The sequence below is a fragment of the Schistocerca serialis genome, chromosome 8 (assembly GCF_023864345.2).
Source record: "Schistocerca serialis cubense isolate TAMUIC-IGC-003099 chromosome 8, iqSchSeri2.2, whole genome shotgun sequence".
NCBI lineage: Eukaryota > Metazoa > Arthropoda > Insecta > Orthoptera > Acrididae > Schistocerca > Schistocerca serialis.
This window is the reverse complement of record NC_064645.1, coordinates 380,764,350-380,787,402: the sequence shown is the minus strand read 5'-3', so window position 1 is coordinate 380,787,402 and position 23,053 is coordinate 380,764,350. Positions and strand designations below refer to the sequence as shown.

General features: G+C 43.0%; 1 non-coding gene across 1 annotated transcript; it reads right to left on the bottom strand.

The window, feature by feature from the left end:
- Positions 1–18,493: 18,493 nt before the first annotated feature.
- On the bottom strand, positions 18,494–18,570 carry Trnat-cgu (transfer RNA threonine (anticodon CGU)). The gene has a single exon. It is a non-coding gene; the product is annotated as a tRNA-Thr (tRNA).
- Positions 18,571–23,053: the final 4,483 nt, after the last annotated feature.

The window sequence follows — 23,053 nt, the reverse complement described above, 5'->3', positions numbered from 1 at the left end:
GGTACCTCCTGCCGGAGGTTCGAATCCCCCCCCGTGAGCATGGGTGTGTGTGTTGTTCTGAGCGTAAGTTAGTTTAAATAGTGCGTAAGTCTGGGAACAAATGACCTAAGGAATTGACACTTCTCAATAAATTAATAGAGAGAGAGAGAGAGAGAGAGAGAGAGAGAGAGAGAGAGAGAGCGCCCTGAATCAGTTTTTGAACTTGTTTTAATTTCATTAACTAAGCACTACATGGGAAGAGTCGATACTGTAAAACCGCGTTCTTTTGTCTATTTCTACTTCTGTAGTTTCTAATTGTTGGTATATGCACGCATTGTCGCTATCATAGCAGTCTTTGTTTTCATGGTTGTTTGGTCTAGCAGTAATTTCTTTACTAGTTGGTGATATATTTATCTGTACACTTTCGTCTGCTGTCTTGGGATAGCTTCGTTTATCTACCAGAATATTTGTCTCATTATTGGGTTCAATTACTACGGTGCAAATCAGCACCGGAGATTGGAAGATTTAGAGCTGTAACAGCGTCAGCCATCACCTTGCGCTTCGAAGGAATATTCAACAGTTCCCTTTACAAATACCTTTCATAATCTGTATCAGTAAAGCGTTATTGAACAGACACGATCTTTTCAACCGAATACGAATATTCCAGTTTGAAGACATGTATAAGGTTTAAATTCGTCTCATTGTCTTCAGGAAATGTGTGAAACATAATTCCTAATTTACTTACTTGTTTGCTGTGGCTATTGAATTTAATTGATGAAAGGAGAAAATATAAAAATGCAGTAAATGAAACAGGCAAAAATGAATACAAACGTCTCAAAAATGAGATCATCAGGAAGTGCAAAATCGCTAAGCAGGGATGGCTAGAGGACAAATGTAGGGATGTAGAGGCTTATCTCACTAGGGGCAAGATAGATACTCCCTACGGGAAAATTAAAGAGCCCTTGGAGAAAACAGAGCCACTTGTATGAATATCAAGAGCTCAGATGGAAACTCAGTTTTAAGCAAAGAAGGGAAAGCAGGAAGGTGGAAACAGTATATAGAGGGTCAATATAAGGGCGATATACTTGAGGACAATATTATAGAAATGGAAGAGGATGTAGATGAACATGAAATGGGAGATACGATACTGCGTGAAGAGTTTGACAGAGCTCTGAAAGACCTGAGTCGAAACAAGGCCCCAGGAGTAGACAACATTCCATTAGAACTACTGACGGCCTTGGGAGAGCCAGTCCTGACAAAACTCTACCATCTGGTGAGCAAGATGTATGAGACAGGCGAAATACCCTCAGATTTCAAGAAAAATATAATAATTCCAATCCCACAGAAAGCAAGTGTTGACACATGTGAAAATTACCGAACTTTCAGTTAAATAAGTCACAGCTACAAAATACTAATGCGCATTCTTTTCAGACGAATGGAAAAACTGGTAGAAGCCGACCTCTGGGAAGATCAGTTTGGATTCCATAGAAATGCTGGAACGCGTGAGGAAATAGTGACCTTACGACTTATCTTAGAAGAAAGATTAAGGAAAGGCAAACCTACGTTTCTAGCATTTGTAGACTTAGGGAAAGCTTTTGTCAATGTTGACTGGAATACTCTCCTTCACATTCTAAAGGTGGCCGGGGTAAAACACAGGGAGCGAAAGGCTATTTACAATTTGTACAGAAAGAAGATGGCAGTTATGAGAGTCGAGAGGGTATGAAAGGGAAGCAGCGGTTGGGAAGGGAGTGAGACAGGTTTGTAGCCTCTCCCCAATATTGTTCAATCTGTATATTGAGCAAGCAGTAAAGGAAACAAAAGAAAAATTTGGAGTAGGTATTAAAAGCCATGGAGAAGAAATAAAAACTTTGAGGTTTGCCGATGACATTGTAATTCTGTCAGAGACAGCAAAGGACTTGGAAGAGCAGTTGAACGGAATGGACAGTGTCTTGAAAGGAGGATATAAGATGAACATCAACAAAAGCAAAACGAGGATATTGGAATGTAGTCGAATTAAGTCGGGTGATGCTGAGGGAATTAGATTGGGAAATGAGGCACTTAAAGTGGTAAAGGAGTTTTGCTATTTGGGGAACAAAGTAACTGATGATGGTCGAAGTAGAGGGGATATAAAATTTAGACTAACAATGGCAAGGAAAGCGTTCCTGAAGAAGAGAAATTTGTTAAGATCGAGTATAGATTTAAGTGCCAGGAAGTCATTTCTGAGAGTATTTGTATATAGTGTAGCCATGTATGGAAGTGAAACATGGACGATAAATAGTTTGGACAAGAAGAGAATAGAAGCTTTCGAAATGTGGTGCTACCGAAGAATGCTGAAGATTAGATGGGTAGATCACATAACTAGTGAGGAGGTATTGAATGGAATTGGGGAGAGGAGGAGTTTGTGGCACAACTTGACAAGAAGAAGGAACTGGTTGGTAGGACATGTTCTGAGGCATCAGGGTATCACAAATTTAGCATTGGAGGGCAGTGTGGAGGGTAAAAATCGTAGAGGGAGACCAAGAGATGAATACACTAAGCAGATTCAGAAGGATGTAGGTTCCAATAAGTACTGGGAGATGAAGAAGCTTGCACAGGATAGATTAGCATGGAGAGCTGCATCAAATCAGTCTCAGGACTGAAGACCACAACAACAACAACAACATTGCAACTGTCAATCGTGCAGCAAACCATTATTTTTCACTTAAACACTTACTCTAAAAAAATTCATCTGTTCACTGATAAATACGGCGTAGCTCTGTAGTCAGTCGTTTGTTAGTAATAAAAATTTTGAGATTTCAGTATTCGCTCGTGAATGCAACTGCAGAACAATAAGTTATGGCGGTTTCGGGTTACTGAGCGCTGATATGGTTCCGTGTAACGTACGTGGCACGGCCTGCTTCTGCATAAATGGCTCTGAGAACTATTGAACTTAACTTCTAAGGTCATCAGTCGCCTAGAACTGAGAACTACTTAGACCTAAATAACCCAAGATCGTCACACGCATCCATGCCCGATGCAGGACTCCAACCTGCGTCCGTAGCGGTCGCGCGGTTCCAGACTGTAGCGCCTAGAACTGCTCGGCCACCACGGGCGGCCTTGCTACTGCGCATAGGCCTCCTGATCCCAATTGTATATTCTAGTGTCTGTCCAGGACATCTACATTGCTTTCCTCAGGTAGAGTTTCCTCCGGGAGAGGTTACAAATGCGCTACAATATTTCGTTCGACATATTTGTGCGAAAGACTTTTTATCAATTATGAAAATAACTTAGTCGCAATTATGTGGAAACCTGGGTGTCAAAATCTATGAAACAGTCTGTATGTGGCCGTATGACGACTGTTTGTATCAAGTAAAAAGTAAATTATGTCTTCAGTGCGACAAAATTAATTAAATAATTTGAAAATTGGTCTTGTTTGTGATCTATTGTTTCCCTTTCTTCTTCTCATTCTTTTTTCAGTTTACTGGACTATGTGATGTGCCCATTCAGCCATCTCATTAGCGGAATGTCGATACGAATGTATGGACACCACACCACCCAGTACCCAAGTGGACCAAATCTCCAAGCCAACCAGGAATCAAACCAGTGCCCCTTACCAGTCTGCGACGTGAGTGCGCAGCTACCAAGTTGGACACAACTATAGTGTTGAGAAATGTGAAATATAGAACCTATTTGTATGCAGTGAGACTGACACATTCGCAGTTTCCCCCTCGCCCCCCTCCAAGAGCTCATACAGCTTTGTGTAGCGGTGGAGGAAGTGTGCAGTGAGTCTGAGTGTTATAGTACTCATGCCAGGGAACGCTAGAATCCTGGCCATCCCTGCTCTGGACTATGACAGCAACCGACGCCTAATTGTATCCTGTGAGCTACTTGAACATGACCATTCACCGACCTGATTGGCTAACTTCAGTGTTAATTAACTCTGAACTGTAGAAATATTAAATCAGTAACCAACTACTTAGGGCAGAATCATTGCTTTAATGAATATCCGTTGTTGAGATAGAGTTTCGACCACAAATGAAGCAAGTAAGACATTGTCAACTGTATGACTTCTACACATGCAATAGAAATTTATGTTCTAGAAGCGAAGTGTTCCAGTTTGTAATGGCTGAAGGAAAAACTTATAATGAATTCTTTACAATAATGAATGATGAGCTACTGACCTTTGAAATGCTGCAGCGACAGTAATTTTTCATGCCGTAGTGTCCCCAGATGAAACTTGGTGTATGTGAAACTTCTCGTTATTCTTATGGGAGGTAACATGTCATACTCGTATTAAAACAGGTTCTAACTTTACATTAGCTAACTGGACAAACAGTCGATTTGAATTATTTATTTATTGTAAGTTTTTCAAACTTGAGTGATTCCCCCGGGCAAAGGCCGTCTCTACAGAAACCTAGCACAGAGTACTTTCTGTGTGAAACAACTTGAGTTCTTGTAGCATGCTAGAAACGTACTCCAACTATGCTACCGAAAATTAGTTTCTGCTTGTATGGTATCTTCTAAAGTGGAACCACTTTCATCATATTTTCTAAAATAAAGTTGTAGAATTTTTCGAAGCCGTCTTACCGCATCTTGCAGATCGTAAAAAGTAAATGTAGCGTTCATCAGTTTACCTTCCATGCCGAGGGCTGTTGCACGCAGCGACTGTTATATTGACTTGTAAATAATAGATTTCAGCTATCAGTCGCCCTTTTTAAATTGTATTGGCAGATCTAGATTTCAGCTAGAAACTAGCCATTCTCAATGCACTATCATTTTTGGACAGTATTCAATGAACTGTGGATGAAGCCCGACCAACAGGATTTACATGCATTGATCAAAAATTATAGTGCATTGAGAATGGCTACTTTCTAGCTGAAATTTAGATCTGCCAATAAAATTTAAAAAGGACGACTGATAGCTGAAATCTATTACTTACAAATGTAACGTTGTTAAAAATTCAAAGGTTGGTCTGAAAGTGCAGTGCTTTGTCACGCATGATGGTATTGGAGATGGAATATCGTTACCTACATCCAGTTTTTGAGCTGACTTAAGTAGCTAGCTTTACGTAAATCTAAGGTCTGGATTCTGTACCACGGAGTTTTTCGTGTTAACAGATTAGTTACCACAGGTGAAACAGTGGTATGTGACTGAAATTCTGGGACCCAATGTAGATCGAAGCCTTGTTCTTTGAATCGGAAGCCTCACAGCCACTAAGCAAGGTTTATTGTAGCACAAATAGATAAAAAAGTAGCATGTGTGAAATATTCGCTATATGCATTTGAAACAAGGCCTTGTACGAAGAATATTAGTTCTATTAACGTGACAACTCATTAAACTTGTAAATAAATCAACGACCCACTTCTTGAAGACAAAATAATAGGAAAGGTAATTTAATCCATTAATACTGGGGCTTGTTTGAGAGGAAAAAATGAAAAATCAAATGAACATATGTGCCGTCGATGAGATTACAGAGGATTACAAAACGCTTGTCACTGATGTGTTTGCACTACAAAGTAGCCTTGCTAGCAAATTTTGTTTGTTTAATCTCGAGCTACAGTAAAAACTTTGCACAAACTTGTGTGTCTGGAAAGCCATATATTTTAGGGAAAATGTTCTAAATATTTTCAAAACATTGGTATCAAGAAAATCAATGCGATACACCACACTTTGCACAAATATGAACATATGCAGAAGTATAGATCTGAATTTCTACAAAAAATTTTAAGTTACAGATTAGAGATTACGCTACGCTAATTTAGTGAATGGGTACTGCAGTATATCTGGTGATCTGCCGCACGTTCAAAGCGTGGGAAATTTTGTGGGCAGCTACGTTGTGCGTGGAAATTCGTAATTGCTTCCCCACACTGTGTGTGAGTGCGGCCGAGTCAGTTAGGTATATGTGTGTGAAAGCGCTGCGTTTAGTCGAAATTAAGGGTAAGTATCGCATTGTTCTCTTGTCCTGTTCGTAGCAGTAAAAGGCAGGCAGGTGTTGTGTTGAGAACACCGGCGAAACAGCATCACATGAAGTTTGCATGATTCGATTTTTGTACGGAGTGGCATGTTGCAATTGAGCGGAAAGAGAGGAAGAAGCTAATTGCGGGCTCCGTGGAGGAGTTCAGAGGGCAGGCTTTGTCTGCTCGTTCTTTGTGGCCCTGAACAAGACACGCACTGCTGTTATGGTGGCCATTGTGTGCTGCAGCATGAATATGCATGCTCGTCAGACTGCAAATTCACCACTGAGCTTAGCGAGGCCCTGGAGGCCTTCCTCTTTGTGAACCGCAAGAGAACCCGCACGGAAAAAGTCCACCTCTCTGGGGACCCCTCGTGACGGTGAAGAGGAAACCTCATTAGAATCATAATATTTTACTGCGTGTCATCATTTATTTCATTCTCTCTCCTCCTTTTCGACGTGACTGTACACCAAAAGAAAATTGGAGACAAGTAAAAGATTATAATGGTCTCGAATTTAGTACATTGTTATTGTAGACTGTTTCTGGTTATGGACAGGAAAGCATGTTTACAATCCTTAGGAGACAGGGGTTACCGTACCTAGACAGTTCGAGTATAATGACTTTTCTGGAGACTAGAAATCTGCTCTGTAGGAATCAGCATGGGTTTAGAAAGAGACGATCGTGTGAAACCCAGCTCGCGCTATTAATCCACGAGACTCAGAGGGCCATAGACACGGGTTCCCAGGTAGATGCCGTGTTTCTTGACTACCGCAAGGCGTTCGATACAGTTCCCCACAGTCGTTTAATGAACAAAGTAAGAGCATATGGACTATCAGACCAATTGCGTGATTGGATTGAAGAGTTCCTAGATAAGAGAACGCAGCATGTCATTCTCAATGGAGAGAAGTCTTCCGAAGTAAGATTGATTTCAGGTGTGCCGCAAGGGAGTGTCGCAGGACCGTTGCTATTCACAATATGCATAAAGGACCTTGTGGATGACATCGGAAGTTCATTGACGCTTTTTGCGGATGATGCTGTGGTATATCGAGTGTACTGAAATGCAGGAAGACCTGCAGAGAATTGACGCATGGTGCAGGAAATGGCAATTGAATCTCAATGTAGACAAGTGTAATGTGCTGCGAATACATAGAAAGATAGATCCCTTAGCATTTAGCTACAATATAGGAGGTCAGTAACTGGAAGCAGTTAATTCCATAAATTATCTGGGAGTAGGCATTAGGAGTGATTTAAAATGGAATGGTCATATAAAGTTGATCGTCGGTAAAGCAGATGCCAGACTGAGATTCATTGGAAGAATCCTAAGGAAATGGAATCCGAAAACAAAGGAAGTAGGTTACAGTGTGCTTATTCGCCCACTGCTTGAATACTGCTCGGCAGTGTGGAATCCATACCAGATAGGGTTGATAGAAGAGCTAGAGAAGATCCAACGGAGAGCAGCGCGCTTCGTTTACAGGATCATTTAGTAATCGCGAAAGCGTTATGGAGATGATAGATAAACTCCAGTGGAAGACTCTGCAGGAGAGACGCTCAGCAGCTCGGTAAAGGCTTTTGTTGAAGTTTCGAGAACATACCTTCACTGAGGAGTCAAGCAGTATATTGCTCCCTCCTACGTATATCTCGCGGAGAGACCATGAGGATAAAATCAGAGAGATTAGAGTCCACACAGAGGCATACCAACAATCCTTCTTTCCACGAACAATACGAGACTGGAATAGAAGGGAGAACCGATGGAGGTACTCAAGGTACGCTCCGCCACACACAGTCAGGTGGCTTGCGGAGTATGGATGTAGTTGTAGATGTAGAAGATTGTTCAGAACATCAAGCAGCACCAATTACAAGTAGTAAATGTGTAAGGTCAAGAAGGGCACGTTCGTGTTAAATGGGGTTTATGGCAGGCATGAACCTGTCACTCTTGAAATAAAAGAAGCAGTCGAACAAGTAAGGGAACACTTCGAGAGACGAATGAAAATGTGAGGGGAACATTACTAAGATCAGCTAATGATACAAACTCTTAGCCCAAGAAATAAAAAGACGTGTTCAAACAACTTACTGATATTCAACCGGTGGACTTCTTCGACAACCGCCGAAGCTTCGACAGGTGCAAACCCTTCAGTTTCAAGGCACAAATGCAACGAGAAAGTGCAGTGCAAAGAAATTTAAAACCACGTAATGGGGGTTGTAACCTCCCCCTCACTTATCGACTTTAATGACAGTGAAAAATTAAACCGCGTGTACCTAATGAAAATTTGTGAAAAGCAATCGTCACCGAAGTGAATCTGTCAGTAAAGAGGGAGGAAAGGGTTACATCTAAATGAAAGGAAAAATGCAAATGAAATTGGTGTAAATTAATTTTGGGAAAGGGGTAAAGTTAATAAAGAAAATAAATGTGCGGTCGTTTCATTAACAATTAACTGGCGTTAATTAGATATTTGAGATTTGGGGAAAATTACAGTCGCCAGTCCTATGGAAAACTACTATAATAACTGAAAAATGCACATATAATTAGCACCAAAAGCGTGGCAACTGAAGGTTGACACGTTTTGTGGGAAAACTGAATGTTTGTCAGAAGTAATATTTCTTCGCTACACTCTGACTTATTTCGCAAAAGAATTAATAAACCCAGAAAAATGAAACTTAATTTAGTGACTGAAATTAATAGTGAACTTTGTTTCCGAAGCACTACGAAATTAAATAAAATAAAGTTAGTCTTAGGCTACCTCAACAATCATCTCAAAAGCAACTTGAATCTGCGCAATTTGGAAATAAGAGATTTAACTTTGAACTTGAATTAAATGATTTTGAATATTAACAATAGGAAAATTTAGTACGTGCCCAGCTGAGCTGCAGTCACAGGTAAGCTAAAATATGGTAACAAACCTCTCACTCTTAATTTGTGCTTGTGTAATCTAAATATAGTTCTGTTTGGTCATTGTAGCCAGCTATGAATACTTTAACTGAACTTGGAAATTAAAGCAATGAAATGGAATGATATTACTTTAATGCTGACGTTAGAATCTCAACCACACTCGGGTTCATTTCGGAAAAGGAAGCGACCCTGCTTGGTAATGCAATTGGGACAATTAGCAACAAAGGTATTTTAGTGATGCTAATGGAACAGTTTGAAAAGCTGAGGTCTGCCATACAGTTCTAAAACTTTACGTGATTTCAGGCATCCTTGTTGGTTGATTGAAGGTTTGAAGTCGTCGATTGAGGAGTTGGCGAAAATCACTTGTTGTCGACCGTCGCTGTCGCTGTTGCAGAAGCTGGGTGTTGGCGTGCCTTCTTCACGACACGGTCACCAGGCGAAACGGGCTCTTGATGAGTGCCAGCTAACGTTTCCCGACCGTAACACCGTGCCAGAAACTATTATAGCAAGTCGAGCGCAGTTACATGCTGCCAAACCCCGAAAGCGCGGCAACTCGCGGGAGCGTCACTCAACACACCTGCTCCACCGCCCTATTCCAGCCAAACTCTGCTCTGCCCACGCTACACGCGGCAGAGGTAACACTACCCAAGATCCTAAACACTTTGGTTCTCCACACGACCTATCGATGTAATCGTTCGATAGCATAGTTTTCCCTAGGCAACACCCCGCGTAAAAATAGAAACAATATTTACAAAAAAAAAAAAAATGGTTCAAATGCCTCTGAGCACTATGGGACTTAACTTCTGAGGTCATCAATCCCATAGAACTTAGAACTACTTAAACCTAACTAACCTAAGGACATCACACACATCCATGCCCGAGGCAGTATTCGAACCTGCGACCATAGCGGTCACGCAGTTCCAAACTGAAGCGCTTAGAACCGCACGGCCACACCGGCCGGCCAATATTTACAAAACAAACCAATTATACATCAAAATGTATATATACAGATTGTAAAACAATTACAATATATAAAGACACAGAAAAGTCATATCCCCAGGTAACAAAATAAAATTTATAGTACAGTAGATGGAAATAGGAGGATATGCATTTTCCGGCGTTACAGGGTGTATTCAGAACGACAGCACACTCGCTATTAACTAGTAGCGCCACCATACGACCAAAGGCGAACAACGTCAAAAGTTATCGTAAAACGTAAACTCCGTCCACAGGCACAGGCGGACGCAGCGGTACCGACCGGCCGCCGTGTCATCCTCAGCCCACAGGCGTCACTGGACGTGGATATGGAGGGGTATGTGGTCAGCACACCGCTCTCCCGGCCGTATGCCAGTTTCAGAGACCGGATCCGGTACTCCTCAATCAAGTTGCTCCTCAGTTTGCCTCACAAGGGCTGATTGCACCCCGCTTGCTGACAGCGCTCGGCAGAAGAGCGACAGCGACAGCGCTTAACTTCGGTGATCTGACGGGAACCGGTGTTACCACTGCGGCGAGGCCATTGGCTTCAGAAGTTATCGTAGTGAATATTAATTACGAGTGGGTGAGCAAGTATTATTAACTTTGTCCCTCTGTTGTTTGACCAGGGAGAGCGCAGAATAGCATGTAAAATTTAAGCTGAAACCTCTGCCTGTCCAAATATTTAGTAGAGCACTTCAGAAGCTCTGTGCTGTTATTCTGCCTAGGTCGATCTTTGGCAAGGCAAAGATCTACAACAGCAGATCTGCTCGGGTGTTATTACAGTATGTGGCGTTTATTTTCAGTGCATTTGTCCTCCACGGTCCTGATCGTCTCAGCAATTTATGATACGCCACAATTGCAAGAGATACGTAGACGGCGCCTTATGTAAACCATTATCCTTTCATAGACCTTAAAAGGGCCCTAATCTTAGATGCTGGTTGAAAAATAGATATGGCATCGTGTCTCGGCAGGATTTGACTAATCTTGTAGCAAATACTACTGCACAAGATATACGAGGGTGAGTCAAATGAAAATCTAAAATATTTTTTTTAAATGTTATTGTGCAGAAATGGTACAAAGCTGTATCACTTTTCAACATAGTCTCCCCCACGCTCGATGCAAGTCCTCCAGCCTTTGCAAAGTGCATAATTTCCTTTAGAAAAAATTCTTTTGGTAGTCCGCACAACCACTCTTGCACCGCGTGGCGTACCTCTTCATCTGAACGGAACTTCTTTCCTCCCATTGCGTCTTTGAGTGGTCCAAACATATGGAAATCACTTGGGGAAAGGTCTGGTGAGTATGGTGGATGCCGAAGACACTCAAAATGCAGGTCTGTGATGGTTGCAACTGTTGTACGGGCAGTGTGGGGCCTTGTATTACCATGTTGCAAAAGGACACCTGCTGACAGCAATCCACGTCGCTTTTATTTGATTGCAGGCCGCAGATGATTTTTTAAGAGATCTGTGTATGAGGCACTGGTGACAATGGTCGCTCTAGGCTTGTAATGCTCCAAAATGACGCCTTTTTCGTCCCAAAAGAGAGTCAGAATAACCTTCCCTGCTGTTGGTTCTGTTCGAAACTTCTTTGGTTTTGATGATGAGGAATGGCGCCATTCCTTGCTCGCTCTCTTCGTTTCCGGTTGGTGGAAGTGAACCTAGTAACGATTCTTGCAAGGAAGCCATCACCTTCTCGCTCAAAGCACCGAAGAAGTTCTCCACAAGCGTCAACAAGTCGTCCTCTCATTTCAGGAATCAGCTGCCGTGGCACAAATCTTGCAGTCACTTTGTGAAACTGAAACACATCATGCACAATGTGCTGTGCTGACCCATGACTAATCGGTAAACATGCTGCAGTGTCATTCAGTTTCACTCGGTGGTTTTCCTTCACTACGGCTTCAACTGCTGCAATGTTCTGTGGGGTCACAACTCGTTGTGCGTGACCTGGACGAGGAGCATCTTCCACTGAAGTCACACCGTTTGTGAACTTCCTACTCCATTCGTAGACTTGCTGCTGTGACAAGCATGCATCACCGTACTGAACCTTCATTCGCCGATGAATTTACATAGGTATCACACCTTCACTACGCAAAAACCGAATAACAGAACGCTGTTGTTCCCTGGTGCAAGTCGCAAGTGGGGTGGCCATCTTTATACTGATACTGCGACGGTATGTTTGCACCTGGAGAGCCTGTATAGGGAGAGAGTGACCAGCCTGACGATACGGCGGCCATTATTCTGCCAAACTGCGGGCGGGACTTTTGAATGGCCAGTAGTGGAGTAGTGGAGTACACACTCACCGAATCAAAAGCACAAGACAAAATGGCGAAATCATTCGTTAAATGCCTTTCTTTACAGCTATAATATACTCATAGTAGCCTATTACGTACAGCACAAGAAAATTTGATACAGTGGCTGTAAAAATTATTCTTTACTTGCATTTATCTCCTTTAAAGTTCGTTTACTAGATATATTGCAATGAAAGTAACGTAAATAAAAAAAATATAGTGTATAGCATTTGTTTTGTATCGGAAGTGCATAACGCTAAAGATTTAACGTACTTGTATTACGTCAGATAAATGAAAGTCGTAAGCAGTTGTTTACTTGTGACATGCAAAAAGTGTGAGACGTATTAGTACTTCTTGTCACGTCTTCAAACTCTTTGCATGTCACAAGTAAATAACTGCTTACGACTTTCTTTCACATATATTGAATACTTCTTGTAGATAACAAACGAAAAAGATTACAAAAATCAGGTAATGTTAAATGTTGGCTACCGTAATAACGACCAAATATAACAAGAAAACTACCGTATCCCTTCTACCCCACAGTAAGTAGGCCTATTAAAAACTGTCTTCAAAGAGTAACTACAATTATTTACTACGAATATTTCAGCAACCACGACAACTGCGGAAAACATGCTTACAACTTGCCTGCGTCAACAATCAGGCAATAATACTGAAACCAAAATAATGCCTAGTGTTCTGATTCGGAACGAAATAAAGTTTGACGCTATAAAGTCGAATGAGCATGGCACAACAATTACAGGAACTTTCCTTTTGCAGCAGTTTCCAGCAAGGACTGTTAGATACTGGCTTCAGAAAAGCTTGTGATGCCACCAGTATGCACAAACAACGCTAATTACGTACTACAAACGATATACAACTAAATCGAACATGCATATACAACGCGTAACAAGTCTCTCAATAATTCAAATACCTTTTAATCGTTTCTAAAAGACCTCTGAACTTCAATTCAACTCAAAAGCACGGCGAACATAGGAAGCGCGAGAGACGTTTGGCACAAAAATGGCGCCAAAGCTAATTAACCAATCACGGACAACTTCACCTATGGCCACTCTCTCTGTATACAGGCTCTCTATGTGCACCTGCACTATGCTGCCACCTACAGGCCATTCTGCACGCCGTTTGTAGCACGCTTACCAACTTACAAGATAACGGCGCCAAATTTCGATTTGATATTACAAATTTAAGGTTTCCATTTGACTCACCCTCGTATTTCCATTCGGGACATCTATCTGAAGACGAGGTGTAATATACGAAAATTCGATCGTAGCATAAAAAAGAGAAAATTACGGCCATAGGTGGAAACGACCATTTTTACGAATAGCATAATGACTGTGGACCATCTCACAGCGTATTATTCCCCCTTGCTATGAACAGATACGAGCGCAAGATTCGTCTTGAAAGCGACGTGGTAGCACGTGGCGCATCTCTAGAACTTCACCGCAGTGGTAGGGAACCTCCACGTTCTGCAAAGTCGCGGTCAGCGGGGAGTTTGTTCTAGTCCTGATCTCCGTGCCTCCAGCTGGTGGTTCTCAAAGGCAGCCTTTACTAATTGAAAACTTTACGGTGTATCCTGTTTGACTGCAGTATATGTACTGGAAGAGAGATGAGCTTTCATCCGCGACCTCTCTTAACGAGAGCTGCGCGCATGAGGACTTGCAGTTCCAGTGAGAGGGGAGAGTCATTTAACTATTCCTTCCACCGACAAAACGATGTGTACAGCTGTTTGCTCTATAGCTTTCTCCGGATGAGATCTGCATGATAGTAACTCAACGAGGCGTGCGTGTATAAAGAAATTCATCCCCAGGTGAGTGGAACACTGCCTTGCACTCCGGCGCCGCAAGCCGAAGCGCCTGTGATACATTTGGAGTGCACATTTGCTTTGAAACGCTTTGGTGCGCCACGCACAGCATAAAGGTAATGAATAATGGAAACGCACACAGTTAACACAGGCGGCGTTCATACGCGCTCGCAAACATCTACATCTACATCTATACTCCGCGAGCCACCTTACGGTGTGTGGCGGAGGGTACTTATTGTACCACTATCTGATCCCCCCTTCCCTGTTCCATTCACGAATTGTGCGTGGAAAGAACGACTGCTTGTAAGTCTCCGTATTTGCTCTAATTTCTCGGATCTTTTCGTTGTGATCATTACGCGAGTTATATGTGGGCGGTAGTAATATGTTGCCCATCTCTTCCCGGAATGTGCTCTCTCGTAATTTCGATAATAAACCTCTCCGTATTGCGTAACGCCTTTCTTGAAGTGTCCGCCACTGGAGCTTGTTCAGCATCTCCGTAACGCTCTCGCGCTGACTAAATGTCCCCATGACGAATCGCGCTGCTTTTCGCTGGATCATGTCTATCTCTTCTATTAATCCAACCTGGTAAGGGTCCCATACTGATGAGCAATACTCAAGAATCGGACGAACAAGCGTTTTGTAAGCTACTTCTTTCGTCGATGAGTCACATTTTCTTAGAATTCTTCCTATGAATCTCAACCTGGCGCCTGCTTTTCCCACTATTTGTTTTATGTGATCATTCCACTTCAGATCGCTCCGGATAGTAACTCCTAAGTATTTTACGGTCGTTACCGCTTCCAATGATTTACCACCTATGGCATAATCGTACTGGAATGGATTTCTGCCCCTATGTATGCGCATTATATTACATTTATCTACGTTTAGGGAAAGCTGCCAGCTTTCGCACCATGCATTAATCCTCTGCAGGTCCTCCTGGAGTACGTACGAGTCTTCTGATGTTGCTACTTTCTTGTAGACAACCGTGTCATCTGCAAATAGCCTCACGGAGCTACCGATGTTGTCAACTAAGTCATTTATGTATATTGTAAACAATAAAGGTCCTATCACGCTTCCCTGCGGTACTCCCGAAATTACCTCTACATCTGCAGATTTTGAACCGTTAAGAATGACATGTTGTGTTCTTTCTTCTAGGAAATCCTGAATCCAATCACAAACCTGGTCCGATATTCCGTAAGCTCGTATTTTTTTCACTAAACGTAAGTGCGGAACCGTATCAAATGCCTTCCTGAAGTCCAGGAATACGGCATCAATCTGCTCGCCAGTGTCTACGGCACTGTGAATTTCTTGGGCAAATAGGGCGAGCTGAGTTTCACATGATCTCTGTTTGCGGAATCCATGTTGGTTATGATGAAGGAGATTTGTATTATCTAAGAACGTCATAATACGAGAACACAAAACATGTTCCATTATTCTACAACAGATTGACGTAAGCGAAATAGGCCTATAATTATTCGCATCTGATTTATGACCCTTCTTGAAAATGGGAACGACCTGCGCTTTCTTCCAGTCGCTAGGTACTTTACGTTCTTCCAGCGATCTACGATAAATTGCTGATAGAAAGGGGGCAAGTTCTTTAGCATAATCACTGTAGAATCTTAAGGGTATCTCGTCTGGTCCGGATGCTTTTCCGCTACTAAGTGATAGCAGTTGTTTTTCAATTCCGATATCGTTTATTTCAATATTTTCCATTTTGGCGTCCGTGCGACGGCTGAAGTCAGGGACCGTGTTACGATTTTCCGCAGTGAAACAGTTTCGGAACACTGAATTCAGTATTTCTGCCTTTCTTCGGTCGTCCTCTGTTTCGGTGCCATCGTGGTCAACGAGTGACTGAATAGGGGATTTAGATCCGCTTACCGATTTTACATATGACCAAAACTTTTTAGGGTTCTTGTTTAGATTGTTTGCCAATGTTTTATGTTCGAATTCGTTGAATGCTTCTCTCATTGCTCTCTTTACGCTCTTTTTCGCTTCGTTCAGCTTTTCCTTATCAGCTATGATTCGACTACTCTTAAACCTATGATGAAGCTTTCTTTGTTTCCGTAGTACCTTTCGTACATGATTGTTATACCACGGTGGATCTTTCCCCTCGCTTTGGACCTTAGTCGGTACGAACTTATCTAAGGCGTACTGGACGATGTTTCTGAATTTTTTCCATTTTTGTTCCACATCCTCTTCCTCAGAAATGAACGTTTGATGGTGGTCACTCAGATATTCTGCGATTTGTGCCCTATCACTCTTGTTAAGCAAATATATTTTCCTTCCTTTCTTGGCATTTCTTATTACACTTGTAGTCATTGATGCAACCACTGACTTATGATCACTGATACCCTCTTCTACATTCACGGAGTCGAAAAGTTCCGGTCTATTTGTTGCTATGAGGTCTAAAACGTTAGCTTCACGAGTTGGTTCTCTAACTATCTGCTCGAAGTAATTCTCGGACAAGGCAGTCAGGATAATGTCACAAGAGTCTCTGTCCCTGGCGCCAGTTCTGATTGTGTGACTATCCCATTCTATACCTGGTAGATTGAAGTCTCCCCCTATTACAATAGTATGATCACGAAACTTCTTCACGACGTTCTGCAGGTTCTCTCTGAGGCGCTCAACTACTACGGTTGCTGATGCAGGTGGTCTATAGAAGCATCCGACTATCATATCTGACCCACCTTTGATACTTAACTTAACCCAGATTATTTCACATTCGCATTCGCTAATAACTTCACTGGATATTATTGAATTCTTTACTGCTATAAATACTCCTCCACCATTGGCGTTTATCCTATCCTTGCGGTATATATTCCATTCTGTGTCTAGGATTTCGTTACTGTTCACTTCCGGTTTTAACCAACTTTCCGTTCCTAATACTATATGCGCACTATTTCCTTCAATAAGAGATACTAATTCAGGAACCTTGCCCTGGATACTCCTGCAGTTTACCAATATTACGTTAACTTTTCCTGTTTTTGGTCTCCGAGGACGGACATTCTTTATCAACGATGATAATGCCCTCTCTGGTAAGCCGTCAGGTATTTTATCGTTTCGCCCAAGGGGGGGGGTCCTCTAACCTAAAAAAACCCCGTGTGCACGCCACACGTACTCTGCTACCCTAGTAGCTGCTTCCGGTGTGTAGTGCACGCCTGACCTGTCTAGGGGGGCCCTACAGTTCTCCACCCAATAACGGAGGTCGATGAATTTGCAACCATTATAGTCGCAGAGTCGTCTGAGCCTCTGGTTTAGACCCTCCACACGGCTCCAAACCAGAGGACCGCGATCGACTCTGGGCACTATGCTGCAGATATTAAGCTCTGCTTGCACTCCGCGTGCGATGCTGGTTGTCTTCACCAAATCAGCCAGCCGCCGGAAGGAACCAAGGATGGCCTCAGAACCCAAGCGGCAGGCGTCATTCGTTCCGACATGTGCTACTATCTGCAGCCGGTCACACCCAGTGCGTTCAATAGCTGCCGGAAGGGCCTCCTCCACATTACGGACGAGACCCCCCGGCAAGCACACCGAGTGCACACTGGCATTCTTCCCCGACCTACCCGCTATTTTCGATACTCAAATGACCGCTAGTGACGTCGACGACTGCAACAAGTAGTATGTACTCGACCCAAGAACCTACACTGCTGATTACAGAATGACTTTGCGAAATTCTGGCGAAGTCTGGTTGGCGAGTAACTGAAAGTGGTACTACTGATGAAATGAAAGTACCGCTTAAACGTGACTGGTGTTAATACTGGTGAGAAAAGGAGGCCATAACAGTATCTTACAGCAAATGTGTAAGGTGGCTGTTAGACTTTATCTGTACAAACTGACAGCGTTTGCCCAGTTTAGGGGAGGCTACTTCAAGATACGTAAATCGATGGCAGTGATCTTAGACGTAAGAGAAAGTCTGAGATAACTGTTCGCTACCCTCCATGCACTGCTCGGAACGTAGATATCGGAGCTATGCTTTTGGAACGAAAATCATCTTGAACTTTATTAATGCGTGGTGTCTGATCTTTCGGACGTGTCCCAAAAAACAGGAACCATGCAGAACCTGCAACTGTGAAACATTGTACGTAAGTTGAAGGGGATCACTGCTGTCAGCTTCAGCGGGACATTACGCAATAACAACGCCGACGAGTGAAAATGTGTACTGCTTAGTAAGCAGGTGTATTAACCTCAGCCGGCCGGGATGGCCGAGCGGTTGTAGGCGCTACAGTCTGGAACCGCTACGGTCGTAGGTTCGAATCCTGCCTCGGGCATGGATGTGTGTGATGTCTTTAGGGTAGTTACGTTTAAGTAGTTGTAAGTTCTAGGGGACTGATGACCTCAAAAGTTAAGTCCCATAGTGCTCAGAGCCATTTGAACCATTTGTTAACCTCATGTCCGATAGAACGGAGCCGAGGCGTTCCTGTATCCAATATGCCTAGCTGGGCAATGGATCCACTTTCTTCAGTGCGCAGTAGAAATACGTTCGACTTCCTGTGGGAATCTCCGAGTAGCGAACGGGAGTATGTTGGACAGGGACGCGGATAGGTGGTGTTCGGTGGCAATGTGGATCGGCCGTGACACATTCCTAGAGAGATCACGTAAACTTCCTGGCAGATTAAAACTGCGTGCCGGACCGAGACTCGAACTCGGGACCTTTGCCTTACGTGGGCAAGCGCTCTACCAACTGAGCTACCCAAGCACGACTCACGTCCCGTCCTCACTGCTTTACTTCTGCCGTTACAATGCCTCCTACATTCCAAACTTTACAGAAGCTCTCCTGCGAACCCTGCAGCACTAGCACTCCTGAAAGAAAGGATATTGAGGAGACATGGCTTTGCCACAGCCTGGGGGATGTTTCCGGAATGAGATTTTCACTCTCCTGCGTAGTGTGCGCTGATATGAAACTTCCTGGCAGATTAATACTCGAACTCGGGACCTTGACCTTCCCCTGGCAAGTGCTCTACCATCTGAGGTACACAAGCACGACTCACTCAGTTGCAGAGTGAAAACCTCATTCTGGAAGCATTCCCCAGGCTGTGACTAAGCCATGTCTCCGCAATATTCTTTCTTTCAACAGCGCTAGTTCTGCAGGGTTCGCAGGAGAGCTTCTGTAAAGTTTGGAAGGTACTGGCGGAAGTAAAGCTGTGAGGACGGGGGGTGAGTCGTGCTTGGGTAGCTCAGTTGGTAGAGCGCTTGCCCGCGAAAGGTAAAGGTCCCGAGTTCGAGTCTCGGTCCGGCACACAGTTATAATCTGTCAGGAAGTTTCATATCAGCGCACACTCCGCTGCAGAGTGAAAATGTCATTCTGGAGAGTACATGTAGTTGCGAAAACGCGGTGTCCCGGATAGCGCAGTGGTTAACGACCGTGCATAGTTAGCAGGTGCTCCGGAGTTCGAATCCCGGTCCGGTACACATTTTCACTCGACGCTGCTGATTTCGCGTAATGTGCGGCTGCAACTGGCAGCTGTGATCCCCTTCAATTTACGTACAATGTTTCACAGTTGCGGGTTCAGCATGGTGTCTATTTTTTGGGACACGTCCGAAAGAACAGACACGACGCATTAATAAAGTTCAAGATGATTTTCGTTCCAGAAGCAGGGCCCCGATATCTACGTTCCGAGCAGTGCATGGAGGGTGGCGAGCAGTTATCTGAGACTTCGTCTCACGTCTGCAGTTACTGCCATCCCACTATCCACTGTAGGCCCCATCTGGCATTTACAACTCTCATTAGTGTCAGGCCCCAACGGTGCTAATCAGAAACAGATATCTGGCAGCGGTTATGAAAACGACGACAGCGGCACTGCTTGTCAGGATAGGTGCATCACAGTAAGGAAAGCCGCGGCGTAACGCCGGAGCCACTGTGACACGGGGGAGGTGGGGGCTCTTTGTGTCGGCGGACATGAGCCTGTCGATAGCGCACCTGATGTTGCCGTAATGAAGCTCATTCAGGCGACCGCCAGCGCGGCCGGCTCCACACTGCAGTGTGGCACACCAAGTAGGTCTGTGCAAAGGTACTGGCATCTAGGACAGAAAACTTCAGCTCAAGAACGCGCAATTGATTTCAGCTTGTGGTTTATCCTTCTACAGCTCTCGTCTCATACATACAAGGGGAGGCCACAACGTTTGGAACGTGGATTTACTGTAAACTTCGTACAGTCGTAGCATTCCATGAGGACAACAATATGTGTAAGCAGTAGCGCGTACTTCTCAAGGTGTACGTAGGCTGTTTAGAATTCCATGTTGGTAACGTCACCTAGTGCTCTGTATGAAAATCACTGGCTGTGCTGTGTGCAGTCTGTGGCTGGTGGGCATTGTTGAAATAGTCGCTATTGTAGTGTTGGGTAGTTGGCTGTTAACAGCGCGTAGCGTTGCGCAGTTGGAGGTGAGCTGCCAACAGTGGTGGATGTGGGGTGAGAGATGGCGGAGTTTTGAGAGCGGATAATCTGGACGTGTGTCCATCAGAGACAGTAAATTTGTAAGACTGGATGTCATAAACTGATATATATGTATATTATGACTTTTGAACATTATTAAGGTAAATACATTGTGTGTTCTCTATCAAAATCTTTCATTTGCTAACTATGCCGGTCAGTAGTTAGTGCCTTCAGTAGTTAGAATCTTTTATTTAGCTGGCAGTATTGGCACTCGCTGTATTGCGGGAGTTCGAGTAATGAAGATTTTTGTGAGGTAAGTGATTCATGAAAGGTATAGGTTATTGTTAGTCAGGGCCATTCTTTTGTAGGGATTATTAAAAGTCAGATTGCGTTGCGCTAAAAATATTGTGTGTCAGTTTAGTGTTGATCAGAATAGGTAAATAGCGAAATGTCTGAGTACCTTCAGTTTTGCTCAGCTCTTTTGAAAATCAAATAACGTAAAGTGTTTACCAGCACAGTAATTCACAAATTTTTCTAAGGGGACGTTTCATACGGCGCCCCGTCTCCCGTACAGGTTCCAGTGGTACCCCGTTCTGCTTATGATTGAGATATTGTTAACTACGTGACAGGATATGATCTCGACGATAGGTTTAATGTATCTTGTAAGCGTTTAATGGCAATGTGTTAATCATCTTCTCGCAGTCAATATTGCGGTGTAATTCCATTATTCAATCAATTCATCAGTTTTAGAATGAAGTTAAAAAAAGGGGAGAGAGAGGGGGGAGAAAGGAAAAATAAATCTTTATGTAGAATATATACACAGAGATATAATCGCATTTTCTTATATTTGAATATTACGTAGCTTTTTGTAATGTTTTCAGAATAAAAGATAGTAAATAATGTCACATAAAAACACAGGTCTCCAGAGATGGATATTAATCAATCACATCGAGGAAACACACATTTCCGAATCTACGAAACATAACACGATTAGATGGTGTATCATGTTGTAGGACTGATTTCGGTTGTACCGCCACCTTTAGTACTCTAGGATTACAAGATATAGTCTTATTGAACGGTTCACAACCACAGCACATAATCCACATTATGAACTAGTACATCAATTTGTTGTTCAGTGGCTCGTTCTATAGCAAAATTTATTCGAAATTGTCCATGAAAATTTCATATAATGTACGATTAAGGGGTGAACCCACAGATAGGCCATCCGACAATAACACTTGTTATGTGTATGGAAGTAATTATGTTTTGCAGACATTCTAATAGAAAATTCTGAAGGATTTAACTCGGATTTGGGCAAAAGATTTGTTAATATTTTTCTACATTCACCAGCAGGAATATCTGTAAATAAGCTAGTGACCTCAATCGATACTATATGCGTGAGAAATGGATGGGACTTGCATATCATTAATTTTATCTACAAGAGCTGTAGAATTCTTGGTAAAACATAGGTTTAAGACAGTTTTCCTTTAATGATATGATATACCTCTTTCGCTTGTAGGTAAGAAGGAACAGAATAGAAGGACATTGCTGTGCCTTCTGGAATGCCATCTGTACGTAATTCTGGTAAGTCATATGATTCGTGTTAGCAAGTATACTGATGTCAGCTTCAGATATAACACTTGTATGTTACTTGGTGAGTAATCACGTTTGAGATATTAGCTTTGGTAGTGATAACATAGGTGGAGATTATTTTCTGTTTAAACTTACTTCACGTACTAAATTTACTTTCAACTTCTACGTAAATTTCATAACACCAACAGTACACCAAAATTTTTATTCAGTAGTGAACACAAACTGCAACCCTTGGCACAGAGTGGTATGTAAAAGAAAATCACATGCAGAGCTGTGGCAACAATGTCATCTGAACGTGACAGAAGCTAGAGATTAAGGAAGAAAGATTCGATTTCTGCTGATTATCTTTCAACAGTAAACCTTTCATATGATGCAGAATACGCAGTTTTACATTTCTGCGTCTACATATGTACTCTGGCAATAATTGTGAAGAACATGGCAGAGAGTATGTCCCTCTGTACCAGGTATTAAGGATTATTCTCGCTCTATTCACGTATGAAGCGCAGGAAGAATGGTTGTTTAAACGGCTCTCTGCGCATTGTAATTAATCTGGTCCTCACGACCTCTAGGTGAGCGATACGTAAGGCATTCTAATATATTCCTACAGTCGTCACTTAAAGGCTTCTCTTGAAACTTGCTAGCTAAGCTTCTTGGGATAGTTTACGCCTACCTTCAAGACTCTGCCAGTTCCCTTTCTTCAGCATCTGGACTCCGTTCTTAATAACATTTGACAGGGTATATGCTGATGATGGAATTACTGCTACACTCAAAACCCTTTGTTGTCGGCATGCTGAAAACATTATCATAGTTTTAGAGCGAAAGTGAATTTGCTAAACTGGACGTTAGTTATTCTGCTCTTCAATGGACTAGAGTGGAAAAATGGAATAGCAGGAAAATTCCAGCTCCCGATGGGTGGACATTCCCAACTGTTCTCTTTTTGCTGCTAAGGCTGCTTGACAGTAATAATTCCATACGGTCACTGCACTGCGTGCAGCAGTTTTGTGTCGACCATACACCGTACGCCGAATTCCTGCAGACACGCAAAGCCCCGAGAACAATGGGGCGGGGCTTTGCACAGGAACCTGTACCTTTCTTCGCCCCTCGTGTCGTTCCGCTCGCACGCGACTGCAAGGTATCCGACGTGGTTCCCCGCTGAACCAAATGTATCCTACATTACTAGCAAAGCCGTGTGCTCTTCGTAGGTGCCTTGCGGTA